The sequence below is a fragment of the Notolepis coatsorum genome, assembly GCF_963971535.1.
Source record: "Notolepis coatsorum genome assembly, chromosome: 15".
NCBI lineage: Eukaryota > Metazoa > Chordata > Actinopteri > Aulopiformes > Paralepididae > Notolepis > Notolepis coatsorum.
In genome coordinates, this window is record NC_140179.1 from 37,381,827 (window position 1) to 37,394,326 (window position 12,500).

At 42.4% G+C, this 12,500-nt stretch overlaps 1 protein-coding gene across 1 annotated transcript in view; it reads right to left on the reverse strand.

Annotated features, from left to right (window-relative positions):
• Window positions 1-12,500, reverse strand: part of prkcq (protein kinase C, theta) — a gene marked incomplete at its 3' end in the record, with an annotated part of 111,556 nt that overhangs the window by 98,205 nt on the left and 851 nt on the right. The gene's annotated exons all lie outside the window — the stretch shown is intronic.

Consider the following 12,500-nt stretch of genomic DNA (forward strand, 5'->3'; position numbering starts at 1 on the left):
TTTTAATTGTCACGGCATACAGGTATACAATGAAATGCGGGTGGTCTTGCCCGCAACGATGTGCAATACAGTGGTACATATAATAGAATCAAAAGAAGGAAACAACATTGTGCAGTAACAGGTAGCAGGTAACATGGAGTGAGAGAGAGAGAGGGAGGGAGGGGGAGAAAGAGAGGGGGGAGAGGGAGGGGGAGAGAGGGAGAGAGCGAGAGAGAGAGAGAGAGAGAGAGAGAGAGAGAGAGAGAGAGAGAGAGAGAGAGAGAGAGAGAGAGTCAGTCAACAGAGTTATAGTTAAACCAGGTGTGTCGTGTGTGTGTCTTCTGGTCTGTGTGTGTGTGCATGCATGAGGGGGCGACAGTGGCTCAGGAGGAAGAGCGGTCGTCTGGTCATCTGAAGGTTCCCGGTTCGATTCCTGCTCCTCCCGGCAGCGTGGCGAAGTGTCCATGAGCGAGACACTTACCCCCAGCTACCTCTAGCTGCTCCCAATGAGCAGGTTGGCACCTTGCATGGTCGCCTCCTCCGTCGGTGTGTGAATGTGTGAGTGACTGAGTGAATGTGAGGCATAAATTGTAAACGCTTTGGATGAAAGAGATATATAAATGCGGTCCATTCCATATAATAGACAGCGTTGGGGAGTAGCTAACTACATGTAATTCAATTACTAGTTTAGCAACACATTTTGGCAGTAGTTGGGTGGTAGTTTAACTACATTCAAATATCTGTAGATTAGATTTGATTCAAATATATTGTCATCATACAGCACAAGTACAGTACAACGAAAATAAGTTTGGCATCCAACTAGAGTGCAAATGTAACAGTAAAGTATTTTTTCACCTGGCAGCGAGGACTCTCATTGGTGAAGTGTAACACGTGGGAGGTCACGCTGCCTTCATCAAGTCCTGCCTCCGCTGAGCAGGCGCCCAGACCTGACCTGTAGGCGTCGCTGTCCACAACGCCAGTTCACCACCCACGACTTGCCCTCCCCCTAACCCAGCCAAACGAGTTAGTATAGCGATCAGCCCAAGCCCCAAGCAATGCTGACTCCGGGAGTCGAGACCGCAGCCTCTTGCATTGGTGACAAGCGCAATCTCAGCTACGCCACCTGACCGCTGGGCAATTCATATTTGTAGCTTCACAACACGTAACAAGTAACAAAAACAACAAACAACTAAACAAAACATCTCAATGACAGCACAGCAAAAACAACATTCCATGTAATACACAATCCAGTAAAAGTAAAAGTAAAAACAGACAACTAAGTGTAAAAGGCTACTTAAAATGACTACTGTCTGTGTTTAAAAGCCGAGGGGACAAAAAATTTGGCGTAGCGGTTGGTCCTACTTGGTGGAACGTCATAACGGCGGCCAGAAGGCAACAGTGAAAACCGCTGAGACAGAGCGTGGAGAGGTTGATTAGTGATGCTCGTCCCCTTCTTGACCACCTGGTCCGTCCAGAGAGAACATAGGTCTCTCTGTTTTACTCCAATTATTTTGGAGCACACTTTCACAATGTACTGTAGGCTGTTCCTATCTTTAATAGACAGGCCACTGAACCAGCAGATAAAAGAAAAAGTTAGGAGGCTTTCAATAAAATAACTATAGAAAGTGCTCAGGATCTTCGCATTAAAAGAGTTCAGCTTTCTCAGCAGGTAGATCCTCTGCTGACCTTTTTTAACAATAGACTCTGTATTTAAGTTGAACTTCAGTTTACAGTAAAACACAGTTCCCAGGTATTTGTACGATTCAACAATAGTGCTGCTAATGTACAGAGTTGTAGTATTAATATGTAAGTCGTAGTGGCCAGCAGTGTAACTAGTAAGAGTAGGTAAGGGATATGTACAGATATAGTATCTACAGATATGTAAACAGGTTTATATGCAGGTATGTACAGACAGATGTGGATACACAGTATATATATATACGATAAAAAGAAATATATAGTTCTATGGCATTTTAAGGGATGATTGTTCCCTAGTGTCATATTCATATCCTCAGCTATATAGGTCTGTAAGTCCATAGCAGTCACAGAGGCTCTTCACACGCACGAGTGAAAGGCCTCTCTCCTCTGTACTGATTCTCCTGGACCCGTGCGCAGCCTTCGTCAAGCATCAGATCCTGCTCACATCCCTCGCAGGAATGGGAGTTGTATGCACTCAGGATTGTAGCACTCAAGTTCGACAATGTTTAACAAACTACGTTACTGACCCTTAGCTGCCAGAGTTGTACCCTGCTTGCTGACCTGTTGTACACAACTTGTAAGTCACTTTGGATAAAAGCGTCCAGCTAAATGACTAAATGTAAACGTAAGTAGGTTTAAGAGATTTCCTTCATCTAGCCACATGGCTAAGAGCTGACAGCCGACCTGACAGACATCATATCCACTTCCATGACATCAGCATCATCATCATCATCATCATCATCATCATCATCAGCATCATCATCATCATCATCATCATCATCATCATCATCATCATCATCATCATCATCATCATCCTCATCATCATCATGTTATCCAAGCTATTCCAACCATAAAGCCCACTGAGCATTTCTATATAGCAGCTCTGTCCCATTGCTGGCTTACTGCACATCTTGTCTGCACTGCTTCCAGCCCAGCCAGCTGTCAGCCTTCTATGTGCTGATTAAGCAGGACAGAGAGAGAGAGAGAGAGAGAAATATTTCATTATTTATTTAACCTTTATTTAACCAGACAGGCAGGTCAATTGAGAATAAATAGTTTAGCCCTTGATTGATTGATTGATTGATTGAAAAGTTTATTAACAGATTGCAGAATGGTACAGTACAGTACAGCTCAATACATACAATTGTTAAGGGGATGCAGACCAGAGAAAGACTTTCGTCTTGTTTACATCAGGGTCCCCCATTTTCAATAGGGATGCACGATATTGCTTTTTTGACACCGATACCGATAACTTTATGCTCCTCAAGCCGATAACCGATATCGATAACCGATATTTATTGTATTATAAAAATGTTTTAATGTATATATTTTTTTTGATAAAAATCTTTTTTTTCAACATGAAACAAAACATATCACAATACAATAATAATACATAAAAAGACTTCCCATGACAATAACTTAACACCAACTTAAATGTGACCTAACCAGACAACAGAAACAAAAGCCAAGACAACAGTTTTTGACTGATAAAGTGACTGAAAATTCACAATCCGTCAACAGCTTGTGGTGCATCCAACCTAAGACGCTGGAAGCTTTTTGTTCTTCTTTTTTCAAAGCGGAGCCTTGAAAAAGAGGCTTTGAGTGGACACATCACCACCTCACATCACCACCACAACAACGGGTCACCTGCGGCATCACCACCGCCACGGTGTTGGGGGCCCGCGACGACGGCGCGAGCACGCTTGTACCTATTGACGAGTCGTTTGCTAAATTAAAGAAGTTTGACAGAAATGACCCAAGGGCTCAAGCCGCTAGCTTTTAAGCAGTCCTTGGTGGTGCAAATTAACCTGGCTACTACGGAGCAATAAGTGACTGCGTATTCAACCAAGGGTTGCATCACAGCCACGAAAGGGGCTAGCTTTTCATGGGCTTCTAAGTTAACACAATAACACACCGTCGTGGCGGTGGTGATGCCGCAGATGACCCGTCGGGCTGGATGTATTGCAAGTTGTTGCCCTTTTCCCTCCTTGTGGAACTTCTGCATTGCATTTATTACAAATAGCAAGCGAACTTTTTCCTCTGAAAATCCGAGTACCGACGCGGCCATCTTTGTTGTTAAAACGTCCGCGCTGCTTCCAGAAACTTGCGTGGCTACGTCACAGCCAAGAAAGGGAGCGCTGGATTTGTGTAAAACGCCCTGTTCCTAAACCACACGCTGTCAGTCGTACCACAGTACTGACACAACGGGAGGAGCCTACAGTCAAAACAAACGCACTTTATTCCAATTCACCCACACCGCATTTTTTTTTACCAAAAAATTTATTATATTATCGGAGCTATTAATAACGTTATCGGGTTTATCGGGATGACGTCATAATTGCTGATCGGCCCGATAATTATCGTGCATCCCTAATTTTCAATTCATCATAACATATACGACACACACGACATACAGATAGACAGTACTGCTACATCTATACATTTATGACATACCAGATTTGCAAATACAGTACTGTTTGTGATACAAAAAGTGTCCAGAAAAAGAGTGTATATACATTTGACGTAGAAACTGTACATTGGAGGAGGTTGGGTAGGTGGGGTGGGGTTGGGTGGGTTGGTGGGTGGGGGGGGGCTGTACATTGGAGGTGGGGGGGGGGGTGGGTAGGGGTTTGGTAGGGGGTGGGTGGGGGACAGTGTACACTGTACATTGGAATCAAATTCTTATTTACAACGATGGCCTGGTGAGAGGACAAGATGGCCCCTCGAAGGGTAACAGGGAAAGGGGACAAACTAAATAGAAAAGAGACAGACGATACATACATCCCAGAGGTAAGGGACATAATCAAAACACACAATCAAACAAACAACCAAATAGAATTACAAGGTATGTAACACATGAAGCAGAACAGACACGTTACAGTTAAAAGGCCGGGTGACAGTTGCAGGTGTAAACAACGCTGAGATAGAGTCCTTAAGAGCAGTGAGGGGAGTCTTTTGTATCTCGTTCCAACTGCTGGGAGCAGCAAAACTGTCTCCAGGTTGACTATGTTGAGGAGAGAGAGAGAGAGAGAGAGAGAGAGAGAGAGAGAGAGAGAGAGAGAGAGAGAGAGAGAGAGAGAGAGAGAGAGAGAGAGAGAGAGAAAGATGCCTATTTCTCCCCGGATATGGAAGATACCTTTCAAAACTGTTTCCAGGTCAGCTGTAGCGAGGAGAGACAGGGTGACATGTCAGTTCCTGTGTTGTGGTGAGGTGACATTTAGACTGTTGGTTGCGGTTGTGTCTCTGTCAGTATTACTACTGCTTGGCAGAGAGTCACCAAGGCTCAAAGATACTAAATGAGACACTCTAGTCTAGTACAGCCACGATGGAACGTGAAAAAAAAAAGACAAAACAAGTTTCTTCATAAAGATGCACCGGGTAGTTTGTTAAAGATGCACCAGGTCGTTTCTTAACACATTCGGGGCCATTGGGGCCCGTCTAATCCCACTCTATGAGGCCAGCTTTTCATTACAGGTTTTCACTGTGCGTGAGGTTGTTTGTAGAGATAAATCTATATTTTATATTATTGCTATGTGTCCATTGTCATTGTCAATTGACAGTATAAACCTTCCCTTCAATATGCCATAAAGAAATTATTTTTTTCATCAATACGTTCCCGTTTTATAGCGTTGTGAATATGAACTATATACCGCAATGTTCTGGGGTAATTCCTGCAAGTTATAGGGCGCTAAGCTAATAACGTTAAATCGATTGGCGTTTCGGCCTTACACAAGCTAGAGTTAAAAATCAAAATGCATATGATCGGTATCATGGTCCACCATGAATGCATGAAAGGGAGGGGGGGGGGGGGGGGGGCGGGGGAAGTCGTTTCTGATTATTGATTACCAATAACGGCATTCGTTATTGCAACATCATACGCTGACCGGGTGGATGCTATGAGAACAAGGCCTGATTAGACTGAAATTGACGTCAAATCGCTCTTACCTGTGGCCGGTTGGATTCCAAAAAGAATTTCCCAGTTATTTGATCGCCATCTGGTAGATCGATATGTCCATTGGCTGATGCTATATTCCTTTACTGCATACTGAATTCGGCGTCGCAATAAGTATTCCAGGCGATCGGTTGAAGCCCTCGCTTCAGGCTAACAGAAAAGCTAACCCGGAGCGAAAAAAAGGTGACACCCGGTCTGCAACAGGGAAACTGCTCTTTTTCGGAGTCCCGATATGCCGTTTCCAGCCAAAATACAGCTCCGTGACATTGAGTAGGATATTAAAATGGAATAAAAGCAAAAACCGAGTTTACAACGTATATATACGTGGTTGGCCTTTTAACACATCCACCGCCATTCACGCTGTACAGCGTTATTGCCCGCCATGCGTTGTCTGCCACACCACGCTGTACAGCGATATTGAGATCAATATTACATTTTTTCGCCATGGCATTCATAATTCATATATACACCTCCGGCGCTGCAGCTGGACCCTACGGCTCAATACAACGACGGCTCAATACCGCCGCCTGGTGGATTGTCGGGCGAGTTACACTGGTAAACAGGATATGGCTGCTGTGCGTTGATTAAATTCATCCGGCCGTCAGATATTGTCGCAAGGCTCCCGACAGACACTATGTACATAATGGATCGCTTTATAAACGTAATAATCTATATGATTTTGGCGTTTATTGCGACATACAAACCGGAAATGGACCTAGGCAATCGACGTCCTATACCTGGGATCTTTCACCGCCAGTCTCATTCACGAACGGTAAGAGGACGCTGATGTTATTTTCAGCCCAATTGTTTATTCATTTCACTGCAAACCGATCTGATCAATATATCACCCATACTACATAAAGCATTTACTGACGATCACGGAATTATAAACGACCCCCCCCCCTTTCCTCCGCGCATGATGACGCATAACGTATAGGATCATATACAGTTGAATTTTTTTATATAGCGTGTATCGGGAATAAACGGCAATCGATAATCTATATATGCGTTTATGCCTATAACTCACGTTCTATGAATTACTGCAGAAAACGATAAAAACATGCTTATATTCTAGAAGGTATTTTTGTATGAATGTTTGAATGAAAAAGTATAACGTTCCTACATCCTGAACGATAAATAATCGATGTTGAATGGGCCATAGTAATGTCAATTTAGCAATACAATTTAAAAAGTTATAGCCCTGCAAAGAAGGTGTACATCTCCATAGACTTACAGTGCTGTGGCAGTTAATGTGTTAAGGATGGCCCCCAATCACGTATATATATACGTGGTTGGCCGCAAATCGGTTTTAAAGATGCACCAGGTAGTTTCTTAAAGATGCACCGGGTAGTTTCTTAAAGATGTACCAGGTAGTTTCTTAAAGGTGCACCAGGTAGTTTCTTAAAGATGCACCAGTTAGTTTCTTAAAGGTGCACCAGGTAGTTTCTTAAAGATGCACCAGGTAGTTTCTTAAAGATACACCAGGTAGTTTCTTAAAGATGCACCAGGTAGTTTCTTAAAGATGCACCAGGTAGTTTCTTAAAGATGCACCAGGTAGTTTCTTAAAGATGCACCAGGTAGTGTTATGGTTTGTAACCGACCTCAAACGCAACGGCACAGACAGGAAGTTCAGAGTTAGCCAAATGCTAGAGCGTATTTATTTACAGAGTCAAAAGAAGGATAAAGTACAATAATCAAACAAACGGGGAGACTGCCTTCGGCAGAGTCATCTGCCGCTCTGCAGAATCCTCCTGGTGATAGTGGTGGGGAATTGGCATGTGACGTTGTAGCGGCTCTGCAGATACTCCCAGCAGATAGTGGTGGGGAATTGGCATGTGACTTTGTAGCGGCTCTGCAGATACTCCCAGCTTTCACTCAAGGTGGAAAACGGAGAGAGAGAGAGATATCAGAAACAGTCCACCGAAACACAGAGGCAGTGTGGTTCCCTCCTCCCTAGCTGGGTCCAGAACCAATTGACAGTGACAGTCCTCAGTGTTCCCCACAACACACAATTTAGCCGAGTTAGTGCAACAAAACGAAGTCTTCAGTGTCTCTTCTATGACACACAATCAGAATAATCCAGAGGGGTTTGGTTCCACTCACCCAAGCGCAACGCGTAAAGCGGGCAAAACGAGGCGCAGCTCCAAACGGGGAACAAGGTTCTCCACAGCGGTTCTCCACAGAAAGGTCCTGGAGAGAAAGTAGACCAGGAACAGCAACGGGGAAAAGCAGGCAAATGCAGTTGTATTCCAGAACGACCCGACAACGATAGAAGCAAGGTCCTGGTATATAAAGCCCTCTGGGGCGCTAATCACAAACTATGACAGCTGCGTGATGAAAGTGGCAATCGTTCAAAAAGCGTGTGGCGGGGAATGCACCAATCAGCACCATACCTCAGGAGAGCGTGTGGCGGGGAACCAACCAAACCTCACAGGTAGTTTCTTCAAGATGCACCAGGTAGTTTCTTAAAGATGCACCAGGTAGTTTCTAAAAGATGCACCAGGTAGTTTCTTAAAGATGCACCAGGTAGTTTCTAAAAGATGCACCAGGTAGTTTCTTAAAGGTGCGCCAGGTAGTTTCTTAAAGGTGCACCAGGTAGTTTCTTAAAGGTGCACCAGGTTGTTTCTTAAAGGTGCACCAGGTAGTTTCTTAAAGGTGCACCAGGTAGTTTCTTAAAGATGCACCAGGTAGTTTCTTAAAGATGCACCAGGTAGTTTCTTAAAGATGCACCAGGTAGTTTCTTAAAGGTGCACCAGGTCGTTTCTTAAAGGTGCACCAGGTAGTTTCTTAAAGATGCACCAGGTAGTTTCTTAAAGATGCACCAGGTAGTTTCTTAAAGATGCACCAGGTAGTTTCTTAAAGATACACCAGGTAGTTTCTTAAAGATGTACCAGGTAGTTTCTTAAAGATGTACTAGTCCATATTTCTATAAGATTTTGATGAATTGTTCAGCCCTAATTCATAGCATTTGATATCAGACATCTCTGTGGGCAAACAACAGGTGATTGTAATCAAACAAGTGATTATCATTAAATGACAACCATGGCCAATGAGCTGTGGCTGGGAGCCATATTGGTTGGCATGACAGCCATGAGAATACTATGTAGTATAGGGCTGGGAGGGCGATATGGCCGAAGTATCATATATCACAATAATTCGTCCTAGTTTTGATGGTATTTCATTTTCCAGTACAAATTACAATGAACGATGTGTTCTGACAGCTATTTTATAAAAGAAAATGTATCTACAATTGTCATGGTACTATTTCATTCGAAAAGGTATATTTTTTATACTGCTACAAGGAACATTTTTAACTATATTACCATAAAAATATACTGTAGTATATATGTATATTCCTTTCATGATATGTATATCGTGGACAATGGTATTGTAAAAACTAAAAATCCATACCTTTGCATGGATTCATGGCGGTTTACCTGCGATATACCTCCCACCTCTGCTATGAATAAGTAATTAATATGTAATGATATAGCTTAGGTTCTGTGACACATACTAGTTCTTATCATACTTAGTTTACATATCTGTAGATGATGAAACCTCACTGTCCAAACTCTTTCTCTACTATGAGCAGGAAGTAGGGAACCAGGGTGTTTTTTATGTTATTGTTGTTAAAGTTCCACTGAAAGTCACACACACACACACACGCACGCACGCACACCACACACACACACACACACACACACACACACACACACACACACACACACACACACACACACACACACACACACACACACACCCTCTGTCTCGTCCGTTGCTTCTGGCCCGGTGCTGTGGTTAAAACTGCTGCAGAAAATGAGACAAATCCTCCATCTTTCCTCTGTGACTCACAGCAGCATCACAGCGGCAAACTCACCGCTGATTGGACACAGCTAGTCAGAGCCACGCCTCCTCTTGTGTTATCACTCTGACCGGCTGACGGACGCGTGATTACCAAAGGTAGCCGCATTTCTGGCAGACGCTCTCTGATTGGCCGACGTCAGTTTCTACACTGGTTAAGCTTAGGCACTCTTCGAAGTTGGTTAAGGTTAGAGTTTGTCTTAGAGCATGACGGCAAGTTCTTTCGACGGTTAAGCTTAGGCACTCTTTCGAAGTTGGTTAAGGTTAGAGTTTGTCTTAGAGCAGGGCGATAGAACGCCAGGTAGTTTGCAGGCTGTTTGACATGGAAATGGGCAAAGACACAGCTCGTCACGCTATTGGGCGCACATGTCACATGACCAGAAACGTCTGCCAGAAATGCGGCTACCTTTGGTAGGAACGCCTGACGGACGTGATGATGATGCTGTCATGTGTCGTGTGTTTCACCGGAGACAGGACATGCAGGTTTGTTTAAGAAGTTAGATTAGAATCACCAGAGCGAGTGTCACAACAGGTAATCCCCTGTTACCATGGAAACACACACATACACATATACTTGCATTATAAAATAATTACCACTGAATATATATTGAATATTGACACCCCAATATGGAAAAGATGTATACAAATCGTACACGATTTTAATATGGTCTAAATCCACATATAGGATTCTTGTTGAATGTTGAGAATGTGACATATAAGGCTGGGTAACCATTCATCTAACATATAATAGACAGCGTTGGGTGGTAGTTTAACTACATTCAAATCTCTGTAGATTAGATTAGATTAGATTAGATTAGATTAAATTCAACTGTATTGTCATCATACAGCACAAGTACAGTACAACGAAAAGAAGCTTGGCATCCAACCAGAGTGCAAATGTAACAGTAAAGTGCAACAATAATATACAATGTACAGGTGATTAACCCCTTCACTACCACACTACAAAGGGTTAACACTTTCACTACCACACTACAGAAGGTTAACCTTTCACTACCACACTACAGAAGGTTAACCTTTCACTACCACACTACAGAAGGTTATCCTTTCACTACCACATTACAGAAGGTTCACCTTTCACTACCACACTACAGAAGGTTAACCTTTCACTACCACATTACAGAAGGTTCACCTTTCACTACCACACTACAGAAGGCTCACCTTTCACTAACCACACTACAGAAGGTTAACCTTTCACTACCACATTACAGAAGATTAACCTTTCACTACCACATTACAGAAGGTTAACCTTTCACTACCACATTACAGAAGGTTAACCTTTCACTACCACATTACAGAAGGTTAACCTTTCACTACCACATTACAGAAGGTTCACCTTTCACTACCACACTACAGAAGGTTCACCTTTCACTATCACAGTACAGAAGGTTAATCGTTCAGTACCACACTACAGAAGGTTAATCTTTCAGTATCACACTACAGACAGTTAACCTTTCACTACCACACTACAGACGGTTAACCTTTCACTACCACACTACAGACAGTTACGTTAAACCTTTGTAGTGTGGTAGTGGGTTAAACTAGGTATGAAATATTACTTTAATATTAATAGTACTACTGAGTAATAGTGCTAATCAGATGTATGTACAGAGTTGTAGTATTATTATGTACAGTGATACAGGTATAAAGACACTATGGTAGTAAGTCATACTGGCCAGCAGCGTAACTAGTAAGAGTAGGTAAGGGATATGTACAGATAAGATATAGATATAGTATCTACAGATATGTAAAAAGGATTATATGCAGGTATATTCAGACAGATGTGGATATATATGCAGTAAATATAAATGTATATATATATATACACGGTATATACAGCATTATTGTTCATGCTATCATACAGAGTTGTATGAGTTATATGCAGTTGTATAAGTTGGTATATAGAAGGATTATATGCAGGTATATTCAGACAGATACGGATACATATAAATCTGATAAATATAAATATATAAATGTATATACACAGTATATACAGCACTATTGTACATGCTATCATATGGAGTAATATGGGTTATATGCAAGTGTATAAGTAGGTATATAGAAGGATTATATGCAGATATATTCAGACAGATGTGGATATATATATGCAGTAAATATAAATGTATATATATATATACGGTATATACTAGGGATGCCCCGATCGATCGGCCAGCGATCGGTATTGGCCGATATTCACTGAAATAGCTAGATCGGGTATTGGTAAAAAATTCATAAAAAATTTGCTGACTCTTTTATCCAAAGCGACTTACAAGTTCTGTACGACAATTCATCAAGAAGGGCACAACTCTATCAGCTGAGTAACAATGTTGGTGCTACAGTGTAGGTTAGTTATATTAGGACAAGTGCATGACAGTAAGAGTAACAATAACAAGTAACAAAACCAAAAATGATCGGTATCGGCAGTGTATCGGCCGATATGGCTCGTAGAAGATCGGTGATCGGTATTGGTGGCAAAAAACGTGATCGGGGCATCCCTAGTATATACAGCATTATTGTTCATGCTATCATACAGAGTTGTATGAGTTACAGTATATGCAGGAGTGATAGAGAGATACTCTCACACAGCGTCTGCATGCTTGACTCTGTCCTATGAAACAATATGATGGTATTGACTCTCGTCTGACTGCCCCGCACTCAGTCAATCTGAGTGCCTTAGATGCCTGCAGATTTACTTTTTATAGTAACGCGGGTCTTGTTTTCATCACTCACTCACTCACGCACGCACACACACACACACACGCATGCACACACACACGCACGCACGCACGCACGCACGCACGCACGCACACACTAACAAATACAGTCACACGTACACATACATGATATGCACAAACTGAAACACAAACACACACTAACAAATACAGTCACGCATACACACACATACATGATATGCACAAACAGAAACACACACGCTAATAAAATACAGTCACACACACACATACATTATATTCACAAACAAAAACACACACAC